The following is a 17,254-nucleotide window of genomic DNA, read 5'->3' as shown; positions in this document are numbered from 1 at the left end:
ACCCAGGCTCCAGTCTCAGTGCTAATAGCATTCTGACACTTCTTTTGCCACAAAAAGACACACTTTGGATTGGTTGGGGTAACCAAGAAAAGGTTTGTATAGTTTAATAATTACTTTCTTTAAGAAAATATTATTAAATAAATAACAGAAATTAGAGGTTTATTTGAAAATGATCGGTGGATTTTAATGAAATTTTCCTCTCCCAGACTAGTTTTGTGTGTCACCACAATGTCATTTTTCTCTACGAGTTGCTCTAAAATCCGGGACTTTTTGTTCTCCCCATGAAAGCCAAATCTCACAAAAGATTCAGCATTGCTAATTTAAAATAAACTCCACTTCTGTACACAACAGGAATGGAGGATCAAGACTCTTATCTCCAGAGTGTAGACCAAATAAACTATTTCCCTGAAAAATAAAATTCACTGAAAGAAACATATTTTAGTTCACTATTTTTATTATTTTGAGGTCTTGTAAAAAAGATCTTTACTCATTTTGCAGTGGTGGATCTGACCCATGCCAAAGGGGGCCATGCCATTTAGGTTATTCCAGATGATGGTGGGTCCATTTTATATTTACTCTTTGGTGACAGCTCAGTGGGAGCCCTGGGTTAGTGGCAGGCACTGGTAGGATATATCCTAAAACTCCATGTTTCCTGGGGGCTCCATTCATGCTGTTCAGAGCCAGACTAAATCCCCAGTGACTTCCATAAAGTCTTCAGTGAGTTTTACTCCACGGGCAGAGAAAAAGTAGGAGTCCGACATACATAAGTAGGGATGACTATGGATGAATCTCAAGCAGCACTGGTTTTGCAAACAAGAAAGGAGTTAAAGGAGTTCTTTCTTCTCTCTGCTCTGCATCACAAAATAACACGGTCCCACCACCTGAAGGATTAACAAATCTCCCATTCATAACCCTGCACATACTTGTCCCCATGGTGCCTCAGGAACAACAAATCCCCAAAGACACATTTTGGAATGCTGCAGCCCAGTGTTTGCACGTGAAGGTGATAATGGACCATCGAGCCACAAATCTAACCTCAGCTCTAACTGCAGCCCTCGCTCAGCCTCCTTCCCAGTCGTGTTATTTATTCACTGGAATGACCTCAACACTCCACACCTGGACAGCGGCCACGTGCAATCCCTCGTGCTCACGGAGCGCACGACGTTGGAGTTTTCTTTGGGCTGAATCTACCCCAGCCTGGTCTCTCCGCTCATGAGTGATCTAATTCCAGGACTAATGAAGGCACTCAAATGGGACCATTTTTCTGTTGCTGGTTTACAACTCTGAGCATACTTAGGTCTTCTTCCCTTCCTATCAATGTCTGGCTATCTCCTGATCCCAGTTTTTCCTCTCTTCCTAGTCTCCCTTGCCCAAGGCTGCCAGATTAAAATGGCAGAATAAAATCTGTGTATCCTCTCCTTTGCCCCCAACCAAAGCCATTATTTGAGATTGAAGACTCAAATTCCATACTGATGCCTGGACTCCATTTTCTCCATGGTGAGGTACACCAATACCCCTGCCTGACCAATCCTCATTGCCAATGCTCCCTCCATGCAGACTGATTTCTCATTTGAATAGCACTCTCTTCCCCATTTCCCCATCAAAACCCTACTTCTTCCAAGATTCCTTTACCTTCCACCATATGCTTTGATGTTTCCTACTGACACCAGTCCTTTTTAACATCCCCCTTCTTTACTCAAAGCCTAGCACTTTCTTGTTTAATGCTATGCTTCTTTGTCTTGTGCATTATTGTTTCACCGATACTCATTTTCGTAAAGTCTAATGCCTCTGAAGGCTGAAATGAGGGTGCATTTTCTTTTTCCTCCTTTGTCTTCTTTATATAGCAGTTGCTCTTAAAGATTTGTTGACTGACTGGTTCAAGGAGCTATGATGATACAGGGGGTAGCTATTAAAGGTCAATTTCTGGAAATGTGCTGATGGTCAAGAGATGTTTTAAACAAAAGTGAATGTTATATAATTATTCTTCACTTGGTTGCATGAAGGTTTGCGACGATAAGCCCGTTATTCAATTCTTGTAATGTGGCTTTTCTCCAGAGTACACCGTTCTTATTTCCTGATAGCGTCTTTTATTTAAAGGATAATAGATGAGACTATTAATTTAAAATAAGAACTAAAACCCTTCTGGATGGATTATCTGGAATTCCAAAAGACTAAGCAGTTTATTTACATGAAGAGAGCGAGAGAGAAGCCCTTGCTTGCCATACTTTTCCCCACTTAGTACGATTGTGCATGTTTTATCTGTTGGAACAAAAGCCTTTTGTTTTTGTCTTTTTCCCCTGGGCATTGAGACCAGGTTAGATCTGCACATGCAGTAGAAGATAAAGACAGGCATTCCATCTCCAGCTGTGACTTTGCATGGCTCTCAAGTGAGCAGACACTTGGAGGTCTTCACTACAGGAGGAAGCCTACTAGAGGGGCTGCATTTGAGAAGAACCTAAGCCAGTCGTTCCCAAAATTTAGTGTGCATTCGAATTCCTGGAGGAGATAGGCAGATGGGTTGCTCCATCCCCAGAGTTTCTGATTTAGTGGGTCTGGGGTAGGCTTGAGAATTAGCCTTTGTAACCAGTTGCCCTGGTGATACCATTGCTACTGGTTCAGGGACACAGTTTGGGAACCATTGACCTAAGCTGACTTCTGTGAGCTCTGATGCTTCCTTCTGCTCACAGAGATCTACCTGTGGCCAGCAAGGAGCCATGAGAGGGCCTGGCTTGGGGCTTAACACTCCTCAGCTGCTGGGGAGACAGAGGGTCACCTAATTCAGTCTCCTCAATGAAGCAATCCCTTTTATGACAGCACATCTATAACAGATTCTTTATTTGCTTCTCTCTTTGTGTCCTCTCTCTGTATATGCCTCACTACAATGGGTCTGGTCACCCCAGGAGGGTGAATATATATTTAGGGTATTCACTGGTGAGTCTTCAGGATACAGCTGAAACGGAAGGGGTCCATTCCTTCTTTGCTATTATTGAAATTGGATTCCTTAAGAGTAGGAATTTTATCTTATTCACACCATATTCTGCACAAAAGAAATGTCTGCAAGTCTGAAATGTACTCTGGCTGATATGTCATGGAGTCCTGACTCTGAAAGCAACTTGGGGCTTTTTACAAATAAGAAGGTTCAGGGTGCCATGAGAAACTTCCAAAGGGGTATTTCATGCCCTATCTATTGATGGAAGATAGAGAGGTATGGACAACATAAAGCAGCAGGGTAAGTGTTTTCCTTGAGTGATGAATCCTGTAGATGCAGCCTGGTCATGTGGTCCCTGCATTCCAGACCTGCTCTCACTGACCACACATTTTGTATATGGACTGAGGTGTCATTTTGGTGAAATATGACTCATTTCTCTCATAGAGAAATGATGGTTCCCTCATAAAATGATGACCTCAGTCCATCATAGCCTACTCTATGGACCTCATAGAGGTCCAGTCTGATTTGTTGGCTGAAACTGTAGGTCATCACTGCCCTCTTAGGACTTGGAAGCTCTTTGTGTTGGTAGAGACTTTAAAACACATGCACTTCAGCCCTATTTCTTAGCTCCTCCAACTTCTTTGTGCCTTCCAGCGATGGGGAATTCAGAGCTATGCAAATGGAGAGGACAGATCATATAAGCCCTGCTCAGCTCTGACTACAGAACATTCTTTCTTATATGAAACAGAAAAGTGTCGCTTTGTAACTTCTACCACTAGATGCTAGTTGTATTCCTTAGAGTCCATCAGAACAACTCTAATCTATCCTTCATCTTCAAATATTAAGACACCTGAAAACAATGATCTTTCCCTCCTGTCAAGAATTCTCTAGGGTAAATAACCCCAATTCCTTCATCTACCTCTTATACTACATGGTTTGGACTTACCTACTATCCTAATTGGTCCCTTCTGCATGAGACTGAGTTGAGTTATATCCCTTCTAGGTTGAAATGTCAGGAGGTGGCAGTGAAATACACCCTCTCTTCAAAACAACTCTCTTCATTAAACAGAAGCTCCACTATGAGATGTTATTCACTTTGGAATGACAAGATATTTAAAGTGTTCAAGGGGTCTCTAATCCAGTATAACTGCACCATGGAAGGATGAACACACATTAGTGGTAGGTGTTCACTGTTTCAGGCTGGCAACATTGGGCCCTGCATGAATGGGCCAGGGCTTTGGCACCTAAGTTGGAGGAGTGGAATGACATAAGAGGCTGGAAGCATTATGGATCACCACTACATTTCTTCTGGCTCTTTCTCTCATAGCTTTCTCATATATCTCCTCCTGACATTTCTCTTTTCTAAATGTATATTTGGCATTAAGGCTGATCTCTCCCTTCTAATGAAAAGGTATAGATTTTAGTTTCCAAGGGTACCTGCTCTCCTTGAGGCAGGCAGGAGTTCTCAAAGACTACTTCCAAATTACATGGTCTATTTTCAAAAGAACGCTTGACTATTGTTAGATTAATTTAACCTAAACTTAGAGCATGTGTCTAACCTATATGCTATTCAAAACAAAATGCAAATTGCTAGTCAACAGCAAGTACTAGATACTGGGAGACAGCATCTAATGCTTCAGGCTTCTTAGACACAATGTGGGTGTAATTGTCAGGATTGGAAACTTGCTCCCAAGCTTGGGTTGTGAAGTCAGCTCTTCTTTGTGTCTACTTTAATGGTTCAGCTACCAGAAGTCAAACAATATAGATTTGCATCTCTTTCGTAGGCATCACATATGCCTACTCCTAAAGTCAAAAGGTTCCCAACTAACTTATTTAAAAAAATACACCACTGGGGGCTTCCCTGGTGGCGCAGTGGTTGAGAGTCCGCCTGCCGACGCAGGGAACACGGGTTCGTGCCCTGGTCTGGGAAGATCCCACTATGCCGCAGAGCGGCTGGGCCCGTGAGCCATGGCCACTGAGCCTGCGCGTCCGGAGCCTGTGCTCCGCAACGGGAGAGGCCACAACAGTGAGAGGCCCGCGTACCGCAAAAAAAAAAAAAAAAAATACACCACTGGAGAATGATTCAAGAGCTCAACAAAATACTAGTCCAACTGGGGATCTTTTCACCATTGGGACAAATCATTTGCTTTGCCCCACTCTATTGCTGACCCACACTAACTGTATTTCTTTGACGCCAGACATGTATATTAAAGTAGTCAAATTTGCAAGCTTAACATTGGGTATATATGCCAAAGACTCAAGTGTGTTCACCCTACCAGTTTGCCTTCCTCCTGGGCATAGAGCTAAACTACAATTTCCAGCTACCCTTGCAGTTAGGTGTGGCCATAGAATATGGGCAAGATTGATATAATTACTTCCAGGCTTGTATCACTGAAAATCTCCTGCATAATCATCTACTCCCTCTTACCCTATCTGCCAACTGCATATCAACTCTAAGGAGATCATGGAAGCCAGATGTTAAGATGAATAAGTGTCCGTCAGCCTGGGTGCTGGTATGGCATCAGCCAAGTAGACTTATAGGGATGAAAAATAATCTTCTGTTTTGCTAAACTGCTGAAATGTAGGGATTTTCTGTTGCATCAGCTACCTAATTAATAGAGTTCACATAGCCTCATTGAGGACCGAACTTAATGACACATTATAACAAATAAATAATAGCATCTACTATTTATAAAGTGCCAACTTTGTGCTGGACATCGTGCTAAGAACCTCATTATCACATTAATCCTCATAACATCTCCGGAGTAGACATTATTATTATTTTCATTTTACAGATAGGCAAACCAAGAACTTGAAGTTGAGCAAGGTCACCCAATTAGTGTCGTGGATTGTATCAGCATCCCCAGTTATTCACTTCTTTTTTCTGTAGGAAGATTATATGTCTCCACCTATTGTTATGTGACTTGCAGTGCCCCACTGTGGGAGAAATATACATGTCATTGACCATTGGCATTGGTGTGACAAGTGACTTGTTTTGGGTCAACGGAATGTGAGTGGATAACTTATGTCATATCTTAGCAGGACTTTTAAAAGCTATTGCTTAATTTGGCATTCTCCTTTCCCTCTGATACTGGAATGGAAAGTCCCAGGTCAGACTGGTCCTTCAGTCTGGATTCCAGAGTGAAGAAGACACTTAAGGGCAGTCACACTGACCAGCAAAGGCACGTAGCTTGAGGGAGAAACAGACCTTTGCTTTATAGGCAACTGAGAGGTTGTAATGGCTGTTACTGCACCAAACCTACTAAAAGCTGATGGATACATCTAGAACTTGATGCAAATGCAGTTAGTTAGACACCAGAGCCTGTGCTCTTCATCACCAAACAACACCTGCCAGGCACATTGTCACACTTGCACACGTTCCTGTCAGATGATATGATGAAAATTTAAAGCATCATTGAAAAAAAAAGTCTGTTCTCATTCTGGGTAGGAAAAAGGTGATGCCTGTGAGTTTGAAGAGAAAACTGCCACAGCACCGGGATTAAAACTTAACTCATAGCTTTGTCTCTCACAATGCATACAAAATGTTTAGATGTAGTGCCCCACAAAAAAATTGGTGGCAAGGATGTGGATCTTATAGATTCACTTGCTGGTTCATTTTGTAAAGTTTTCACACTGGTAATCACATCTCTGTGACTGGGAGTTTGGAGGTGAATAGTACCTAAAATCTATCCACTAAAAGAACCACCAGTACTATATGGTCCCTGGTCCTAAGCACAGCCATCAACAGGAAACATGAAATGGGAGACTGAAGGGGTTACTGGGTTTAATCTGACCTGAACTCATCTGTAAAGACATGAAATAAATAGCCATTTCATTAAAATTTGGGGTTAACTTCATACATTGTAAGTAGGAAAGTTGATTGATGGTCTCAATGCATCTGGACAAAATAGAGATTTGAGTATAGCCACTTGAACATTGTGCACTGAGCAAAATCAGCTTCTGAGGTTTTGTTGAAATAACTCTTCAATTCAGTAATAAATAAATAATTGGGCCTCTACAGTTGATTAGCAGGTATTGTTAGATTAAGGCTATAGTTTAGGGAACACAGAATATTCTTTTTAAGATGACATTGTCCTTCTTTATTGAAAGGAAGTAAAGTTGTATTATTAATTAGTGCTAGTAAAATGTTATCAAGTATGGGTATATTATATACTTTGTCAGAGGAGAGTCAGAATACCATTCAGGCACTAACTACAGTTATCATGATCTCTTCTTTCTATAGAATTCTGATTATTTCTAGGACTAATTATTTTAAATACATTTTGAAATGTATTTTATCCCAAATGACTTTTTTTTTTTTTTTTTTTTTTTTTACGGTATGTGAGCCTCTCACTGTCGTGGCCTCTCCCGTCGCGGAGCACAGGCTCCAGACATGCAGGCTCAGTGTCCGTGGCTCACGGGCCCAGCCGCTCTGCGGCATGTGGGATCTTCCCAGACCGGGGCACGAACCCGTGTCCCCTGCATCGGCAGGCGGACCCTCAACCACTGTGCCACCAGGGAAGCCCCCAAATGACATTATTTTATTTTTGTATCTCTTTAAATACTTGAAGTACAATTAAAGAAAAATACCTTAATTCAATAGAAGTGTCTTGATATTTTTTTAACTTTACCAATTCCTCTTTTATTGATACTACCAAATTTAATAATTTTATAAAAATCGAGATGGAACCAATTCTCTTTTGGTACTTAAATGAAATTATTAAAAATAAAAGAAACAGTAAATGCCATCTTAGTAAGTCAAACCCAGATTTGTTGAATTTAAACATTTCAAGTCCATGAACTTTAAAGTGCTGATACAATGAACTAAAAAAACTATCTTGCGTTGAAAAGTATCATGACTTTAAACCTGGTAAAAATAAATAACTGTCTTTTTCCCTAGCTCCCTTCCTTCCCCTTATTCTGACTCTCTCTGGTCCATTTCCCTTATTAACCAACATAGTCCTTACATAACATTCGATTAAGGAATAGTGAAAAAAAGAAAAGCTTTGTCTTGCCTACCTGCTCATTTTGAAAAAGAGGGTTTGTCTTGTTTCCATGAAAATTCATTTTATCAACATTCAACCCTTGAAGAAAGTAATATTTTCTACCCGTGAATGGGGTTAAGCTTCCATAAGGCTGTATTTACTTTCTTTTAAAAATAATTGAAGTAATGTCGATTTACAATGTTGTGTTAGTTTCAGGTGTACAGCAAAGTGATTCAGTTATATATATGTTTTATATATATGGATGTGAATATATATCTATATCTATATGTATATTCTTTTACAGATTCTTTTCCATTATAGGTTATTACAAGGTATTGAATATAGTCCCCTGTGCTATACAGTAGGCCCCTGTTGAGTATCTGTTTTATATATGGTAGTGTGTATTTGCTAATCCCAAGCTCCTAATTTATTCCTTCCTCCACCCTTATATTTACTTATTTTTAATATCCAACAAATTTTTTTCTATTGATTATTAAACAGCTATTTTCATGTTTTATTTTCTTTTTATCCTGTAAAGTAAGGATAGTTTGTGAGAAGATAGGGAGGAACATGAGAGTGAACTGAAGCATTTTTATATACTCAAAGGAAACAGCCTATACCAGTCCTGTGTATTAAATGAAGACCTGGGTCATACAAGTGCATATATTTACTGATGTTTAGGAAATACCAGGGTGAGGTATCAAAATTATATTTTAAAAAATTACAAAATGGCTCCAGGTATGCAGGAATAAAATTAAGTTGCTCTCCTTAACAAATCCTACTTGAAATGGGTAAACCAATTATTCTGGAGTATGCTATTCACTGTCATCAGGACATAATGACACTTTGCTCAGCAATTAGCCACCCAGGAAGAAAGCAAACCATAGTTTGGTAAATTAGCACTGAATACGTGAACATGGAATCTACCAGAACTAAAGATAATTGATTGAGCAATTTCATTCCCATCTTTTTTGTTTTTAATTCATGAGAGAAATTGAACTTTAGAACTCACAAATACATTACTTTGTTTATCTAATAATCCATATTCTTGTCTGGATTTATCTTCATAAGTAATGTCTACTTTCCTTCTGCTGATAAGATCAGATGCAGCAAAGGCAGGGTAAACTGCCTTGTTTAAGTCCTAATAATACTCCATACATCACTTCTGTCTACTCTTATAAATTAAATGATAGACAAACTTGTCCATGTCCATCAGGAACCAAAAGGTAAATGTAGTGTAACATTTCACCCTTTGCCCAGATTTAGAATAGATTGCTTCTGCCTTCACTAGTGATCACAGAGGAAGAAAAAAGACCGGAAGGTATAAACACACAGCTTTATCCAAGTCCTGAGTGCTCTGCATGCATCATTTTTAGAAAGCAATGAAATGCCCAGCAAGGAAAACCAGGATACATATCGTTTACCTTCTTAAACAACAAACCAGAACTAGCTCAAGACCACACATGCATAAGGGCATCCTCAAAAGAGAATGGCAGCCAGGGGTACTGTAGAGTCTTTATCAGTATTTCCATCCCGTTGTCAAACCGTGCCTGGGCTCTGTAATTCAAACTGTGCCTTCTAACACCTGGATGCCCCCTTTTAAAGCTTCCTCTTCAAAATGTGACTTCCACCTTCCTCTGCTATTTTTCCTCATCAGTATCAGTCCAGGGGAGGGGGTGTGCGAGGACCTGGTACCAAAGGAGAGGAGGGCGTGGCACAGACCAGTCTTGCCTAAGGTGAAGACAGAATGGCGAGAGGAACTTACCTGTTTCCCCTGTAGGAATGTTGAAATGGAACTGGAATGATAATAAATCGGCCCCTCTTGCACAGTTTCTTCCTTGTTTCTATTAGGAGAAGTAACTCCTCCTCTGTTTACTATGCCTGCGACCTTGGAAATGTAGTCGCTCTGTTCACATGCTGACTTGAAGTTAGTCACTGATCTCACAGACACACCCTTTTCCCTTTCCTGGAGCTCACCAGCTCTGCTGAGAAGTCTGTCAGGTCTGGACTAAGAGTAAACTATTTCTCCACCCTCCTGGGTCTCAGGACCCCTAGACAGGAGTTGATTGGCTGGTATCTCGCTGATCACAGTTCTCCCACAGCGCCTTTCTGCCCTCTAAGCCCGACAAAAAGTTAGAGAGGAGAGCGAGAGGGTGAGGAATGAATGAACGCTTTTGAAGCCAAAGGGGCTCGGTTGAAACTAGACAACTCTCATCAGGGACTGATCCGTGGCGTGCGTGCGTGCATGCGTGTGTGTGTGTGTGTGTGTGTGTGTCTGTGTGTGTGTTCCTTTTCTCCCCGGAGGATGGGATTTTCCCCATTCTCAGTTCAGCTCGGATAGTTTGCGGTTCAATGTTCTTGACTTTGAATAGCTATTGTGATGCACCGCCATGCATGAAATGGGTGATTTGCAAGCTTCTCTGTCCCACGCAATTCCGTGCATAATCATATATCCAGATTCTGCACTGGCAAGGGAATCGTTCCTTTATAGAAAGCGATTGACTTCCCGCGACCAAAGGAACTTAATAGTGTTCGCTGGGGTAGCCGTCCGGGGTGGGAATGCGGGCGCCTGTGCTCTGGCCTTGGTGCTGAATCCGAAACCCGCTGTCCAACAATCTCAGCAGCTCCTGGGCAACTTTGGGAGGTCTGATGGGGACTGGCCAGTCCTAGGCACCCCCTCGCCGGTCGCCGGCAGGAATCTGGGCAAAGCCTATGCCCTGGGACCCTCCTCAGGGGACGCAGCTCCCTTATTTCTTTGCTTGGATCTGGGAAAGTTTTGTACAACGTTTATTTGTAACTGGAGCTGCCTTCTCCCCTCCCACCTGGGTCGCCATGGAGACTTGAGCTCTTTCTCTTTTTCTCCAGGCAAAATGGGCGAAGCTTAGTTAGCTCAGCCCTGACTGTAGCAAAGCCCCTTCTTCTTTCTAAGAAGCTCCTGGGCATCGCTCTCCTCCGTTTTTCAGAAGAAAGGTAGGCAGGGAATGGTGCTAGCTGGAATGTGGCATTACACCCGGTTCTGTGGTGGCTCCTTGGATCATCAGACTTTGGGTAAAAGCAGGCAGGAGACACTGTAAATGTATAAAAAATCTCCAACTCCTAAGTACTGGAGTCCCCCCCCACCTTTTTTTGGGAGTGGAGGCGGGATTCTTTGGGAAATGCTGGTATTTTGTTTCTCCACTAATCTCACCCCATTACTGTGGCTGTTTCTATCAAGATATGTTTCCTCCCTAAGAGTCTCTCCATACTGAACCCGGTACAAGAGATATACCTGTGGATTAACCCAAGGTTTTATTGGGTTTGGGGAATACAAATGTTATTTCTGTTAAAAACTCATCCAAGCTTAATGTCTTGATGCAAATAAAAATATACCCAGGAGGAAGCAAGCCAGTGAGTTCATCCAGCCCTCTAAATGCAGTAAACATCTCACTTTATCTGAAGGGTTTTTGTTGTTGTTTGTTTTTTTCTCTTCCAATTACAAAATAATTCAGTTTACTTCTAGGGAGAGCTTCCTATTCACTGTTGGTAGTCATCATATCACATCTCTGGTTATATTGATAGAGAACAGTTAGGAGTTATTGTTTCCCATTCTCTGCTTGTTTCTCCCCAGCCCTCACTTTTCCTTTTCCTCTTCATGTTTCTCTCTCCCTATCTCTCTTTCTCTTTCTCTCTCCCTATCTCTCTTTCTCTCTCTCTCCCTCTCTCTCTTCCTTCCTCTCTCTCTCCTGCTCCTATACGCAAAGAAGAACAAGGATACAGCTTTCCACAAAGACAATGGGCTTTTCCCAACTGTAAATGACTACATAGCAAGCCACCCCTGCCAGTTAATCCGTGCATTTCATCTTTGCCAACCGATGTTGAAATGATGTCTGTAATAACTGACTGGGTCTCTCCGGGCCCCGGGCATGCAGACCCCTCCTCTCCCCGCCCCCCTTGCGAGTTTTCAGTTGCTAATGAGAACCGTATGAAACAGATTTCCCTTCTGTTATGTAACCTGCTTCTCCCTCGCCTTTCCCTTGACTTGGGCATCCTGTTTCTCATCAGAGTGGAGATGCATGCAGCGGCGGAAACTGGGGAAGGGGAGTTGGGGACCCGAGGGCACAGAACCTCTTGCCCAGATTGATGCCAGCTTCTTGCCTTCGAGCAACTCAGCGCACCGCTTACCTTGCTGCGGACTCGGTGGCTTCATTCAATCATGATCTCCCCTCTTGGAACGGAGCAAGGTTTAATAATTCACTACACGATGGATGGCGAGGGGAGGAAATAAAAAAAGAAAAGGGAAGGAAAACTGGAATCAGATGGTCAAATTTTACGTCAGCCCCGGGAGGCTTTAGGAGACTCCATTCTCCTCTCGGTGCATCCAGGTCTGGGTCTATCTTCCCGGGTCCCGCGGATCCCACCCCTCCGCCCGCCCAACCTCTCCGGCCAGGTGCGGCCGTCTTCAAACTGGCTCCCTCTGGCCGAGAGTGGAGAGGAGGGCTGGGCGCGGGGGCCAACGGAGGGGCGGAGGGGTGTGCGTTCGGGCAGGGGCGGGGGAGGGAGACCGGGTGGAGGGAAGGGGGAAAAGGCGAGAGTGGCGGAAAAGAAAAATCCCCGGCTAGGAGAAAAGTGATGGACCACGCAGGGAGACGTCATGAAAGCCGCAGATTCAAAGAACGCTACTCAATTCCTGGCGACTGGCTGAGCCCGGCTGTCAGCGCACGAACCGACGCGGCTCCGGGGATAAAAGAGAGCGCAGCGCCGCGTGCTGGAGAAAAGCTGCCACGCAGCCTGTTCCGTAGAGGCCGTGGGCGGGGACCCGGAGGGATGGAGCTGGAGACCCGGAGGCGCCCACCCACCTCCCATTTTCAGCATCAGTGTCGCGCTGGATCGCCCAGCTTGGGCGGGGACACTACGACGCCCCCCCGCCCCCAAATCCGAGCCAATGCGGAAACAACCAAGTCAAGCCCCACCCCTCCAATACGAGCCTGGAAATGTGGGGCTCTCGATGCCTGGGGAAGATTTTAGGGTTAGCCTCGTGTTCCCATCATTCCCCCCCATGTCACTAAGTTATTCTCGAAGAAAAGCCTGGAAAGCAGGAAAGCCGAAGCTCGGGGATCGGTTTTTGACTGCTGGTTGGAGGGGGCTCTTTCTTTAATGTTTTGTGACATCAGGAGAAAGAGGCTCTTGTCCCTGTCTCCCTCTGGGCTGAAATGGAGAGTCAGCTTGGGGCGCGGAAGCCGGAGCGCGCACTGTCCACGTGGCCGGCAGGGGGCGCAGGGAGCGGGCTGCGTGGGAGCCCAGGGGCCGCGCCCCAAAGCTTGCACCGCCGGAGACCAGCAGGCTGTTGCACACATTCCGTCCTGACCACGGCAGCTGGGCCCCGGTCCCCACTGCTGCTCCTCCCCTACCCTCATCCAGACGTCTCTGTTCCGTGGCATTGGAGAAGGAGAAGGCGCTGTGGGCGTTTTCATACACAATCCAGGTTGCCTTCAAAGTTGACTTCGGCAGTCCCTGCACAACTGCCTCCTCCATCCTTAGAGTTTTAAACTTGCTTTGTATTGTTATTCCAGGGAGCACACCATAGTGGTCCCCTCTGCAACCCTTCTTTTTCTTATGATCTTCACAAAGAGTATTTCCACATTTCCGAAACCTTTCCACACAACTCGCTTCTACCTCCATGCTGTCCACTCTTGTATGCCATATTTTTCCTGGGATAAATGGGTTGACAACTAAACTGTGAGAGCAATGAATACCATTGGTTGATAATTTTGTAATGGTCCTTTCAGTAACTGGCTGTTCTTGTGCCATGTTTTAAAGTGGCTTCCCTTCCACAACATACAGGATCTCCATTTCCAAGAAGGTGACCCTATTCAAGAGAAAGTGCTGGTCAAGACCTCTTATTTCCAAGATTATTTTATTCTACATTCATACTTTCTAATTACACAGCAATTCAGCCCCTCAAGAATGTTGTCTGCTGTCTAAGGATGCCTTTTGGTATGGAGAGGTGTTTGCTTCAAATTTGCATCATCAGTTATAGACAGGTCAACCACACACACAACCTGTGGGCTTATACTCACTGATTTTCCCTAAGAGGTTGTGTAATCTCACTTGCTCTTACTTCTGAGTCACATAGCTCATATACAGAGGATATTAGTATATGTACTATGTGATTTTTATGCTCCATAGTGCTTGCTGGATCTAGTAATTTTGTCAGAGATAAAGATAAACAAAGGACAACTGGACTCAACAATCCCTGAGGGATCCTGGAGTAAGGATGTGAGATGCAGGACTTTGGTGGAAACCTCCCTAGAACATTAAAAGGACAACTCACATTGACTATAGTTGTCTAAAGAGCATTCTATTTAATCTGCAAAGCTGCTAAGGGTACGTCCGCCAAGTTTGATTATGTAGGTTTCCACCAGTGAAAGGATTTCTCAAGGCATCAGACTAAGTAAGTCAAAGAGGAGAATCATCTGTTTCTGCTTTGAACACTTTGAAAACTGCCCTAACTTGAAGCAGCAAGCCAGGGTGATATGGGCTGCAGCTCTTCCTTAATAGTGTAGAAGTTTGTTTTGAATGAGGTGGGTCACATATACATGGCATGGGATTTGATTAACACCAGAGACAAGAACGATTGGCTTAACTAAATTCATTTATTCCTGAGAGAGCTCAGTGATCAGCATGGCTGTAGCTAGGAGGAGTCTCAGTGATGTCAGAAAATCAGGCAAGCTGTGCTTTGGAGCTGCCCACTGCGACTCCTCTGAGCTCCCCAGAGCCCTGTCTCTCAGGCTACACTGTGTTCAGCATGCCTGGAATCTCACTTATATGTCTATTTTATGATTTCCGATGAAGGCAAGGGCTGGGGGGTGAGGTTCACAAGACTTTAGCTCTTTTGGTCTCTTTCTCTGGGGAGGTTAGTACTCCAAAGCTGACAAAGACAGTGGCTTCTAGGATTGATTGATTCTTTTATATAGATGAAACTGGATTCTCCCCATGTATCCAACTGTAATGGAGGCTTATTAGCTACCCAAACTGACAAACTGAATTATCTCAACTGGGTGTCATTTGTTGCAGGTAGTCTTGTTTTTTTCCATTATCCATTGTGGCAATTTACAACCCAGGCTCTCTCCCCCGCCCACGTGTAGCTCTGGCTCTGCTTTGGGCAGGCTGACACTAGGAGCAAGGTGGGTGGCTGTTTCTGGTCTTTATCTTTACTTGTGTCTACTTGTTTTATTTTTAAGATCTTAGGCTGTTGTGGAGACCCAGTTTCTATTCCATTTCACTTCCCCCACCCACCTCTCTTTATCAAAAAATGAACAAACAAAAAACCAAGTAAAACCTACAAAAAACACAACATCTTTAAAATGCAGAGATAGGTGTATAATTATAAAATAAGTTACTTTAACTATAAAGGACATCGTTAAGAGAATCAAGAAAGATAAATTTTAAAAATACTCTATCCTGTAGCTCTACTTCCAATGGGCCAGATGGATTTCATCCATGTTTCTTATTTGGGGACTCTCTATAAAGAGTTATTGTATTTCCTTTTTGGACTTTAATTATAAATTTTGAGATATATTCTTAATAAATATCTCCAGGTGAAAAACATTCAGTACTTTTCTTAAGAAGGCAATTTTAGATGGGTTTTAGCTTCATAGCATGCGGGGCATTTTAGTGTTGATTTCTTTTTTTTTGCGGTACGCGGGCCTCTCACCGTTGTGGCCTCTCCCGTTGTGGAGCACAGGCTCCGGACGCGCAGGCTCAGCGGCCATGGCTCACAGGCCCAGCTGCTCCGCGGCATGTGGGATCTTCCCGGACCGGGGCACGAACCCGTGTCCCCTGCATCGGCAGGCTGACTCTCAACCACTGTGCCACCAGGGAAGCCCTAGTGTTGATTTTTAGTACTTTTATTCTCCAGTTATTCAGTTATCACTTTCCTTTTTTGGGGGATACCTTTCATCTTCTACACATTTTCTTCACTTTGGAATTCCAGTCACTATTCCGAGTAATCTTTTCTTTATTTTTTAATTTTTTTTTAGTTTCGGGTGTACAACATAATGATCTTTTTTCTAACATCTTTATTGGAGTATAATTGCTTTACAACAGTGTGTTAGTTTCTGCTTTATAACAAAGTGAATCAGCTATACATATACATATATCCCCATATCTCCTCTCTCTTGCGTTTCCCTCCCACCCTCCCTATCCCACCCCCCTAGGTGGTCACAAAGCACGGAGCTGATCTCCCTGTGCTATGCAGCTGCTTCCCACTAGCTATCTATTTTACATTTGGTAGTGTATATAGGTCCATGCCACTCTCTCACTTCGTCCCAGCTTACCCGTCCGCCTCCCCAAGTCCTCAAGTCCATTCTCTACGTCTGCGTCTTTATTGCTGTCCTGCCCCAGGTTCTTCAGAGCCATCATTTTTTTTTTTTTTTTAGATTCCCAATATATGTGTTAGCATACGTTATTTGTTTTTCTCTTTCTGACTTACTTCACTCTGTATGACAGACTCTAGGTCCATCCATCTTATTATAAGTAACTCAATTTCGTTTCTTTTTATGGCTGAGTAATATTCCATTGTATATATGTGCCACATCTTCTTTATCCATTCATCTGTTGATGGACACTTAGGTTGCTTCCATGTCCCGGCTATTGTAAATAGAGCTGCAATGAACATTGTGGTACATGACTCTTTTTGAATTATGGTTTTCTCAGGGTATATGCCCAGTAGTGGAATTGCTGGGTCCTATGGTAGTTCTATTTTTAGTTTATTAAGGAACCTCCATACTGTTCTCCATAGTGGCTGTATCCATTTACATTCCCACCAACAGTGCAAGAGGGTTCCCTTTTCTCCACACCCTCTCCAGCATTTATTGTTTGTAGATTTTTTGGGGGTGGTCATTCTGAGTGGTGTGAGGTGATACCTTATTATACTTTTGATTTGCATTTCTACAATGATTAGTGATGTTGAGCATTCTTTCATGTGCTTGTTGGCAATCTGTATATCTTCTTTGGAGAAATGTCTATTTAGGTCTTCTGCCCATTTTTGGATTGTGTTTTTTGTTTTTTTGTTATTGAGCTGCATGAGCTGCTTGTATATTTTGGAGATTAATCCTTTGCCAGTTGCTTCACTTGCAAATATTTTCTCCCATTCTGAGGGTTGTATTTCGTCTTGTTTATGGTTTCCTTTGCTATGCAAAAGCTTTTAAGTTTCTTTAGGACCCATTTGTTTATTTTTGTTTTTATTTCCATTTCTCTCGGAGGTGGGTCAAAAAGGATCTTGCTATAATTTATGTCATAGAGTGTTCTGCCTATGTTTTCCTCTAAGAGTTTTATAGTGTTTGGCCCTACATTTAGATCT

The 17,254-nt window shown here is 43.1% G+C and overlaps 1 protein-coding gene across 1 annotated transcript in view; it reads right to left on the bottom strand.

Annotated features, from left to right (window-relative positions):
- Window positions 1-12,542, bottom strand: part of KCNJ6 (potassium voltage-gated channel subfamily J member 6) — a 289,740-nt gene extending 277,198 nt beyond the window's left edge. Inside the window, exon 1 of the mRNA XM_029215106.1 lies at window positions 12,076-12,542. The gene's annotated coding sequence lies outside the window, so the exon portion shown is untranslated. The remainder of the gene's footprint in view (window positions 1-12,075) is intronic.
- Window positions 12,543-17,254: the final 4,712 nt, after the last annotated feature.

The sequence above is a fragment of the Monodon monoceros genome, unplaced genomic scaffold (assembly GCF_005190385.1).
Source record: "Monodon monoceros isolate NGI ecotype Baffin Bay Population unplaced genomic scaffold, NGI_Narwhal_1 Super_Scaffold_11, whole genome shotgun sequence".
Classification (NCBI taxonomy): domain Eukaryota; kingdom Metazoa; phylum Chordata; class Mammalia; order Artiodactyla; family Monodontidae; genus Monodon; species Monodon monoceros.
The sequence above is the reverse complement of the archived record's forward strand: the minus strand, read 5'-3'. Positions and strand labels throughout refer to the sequence as shown.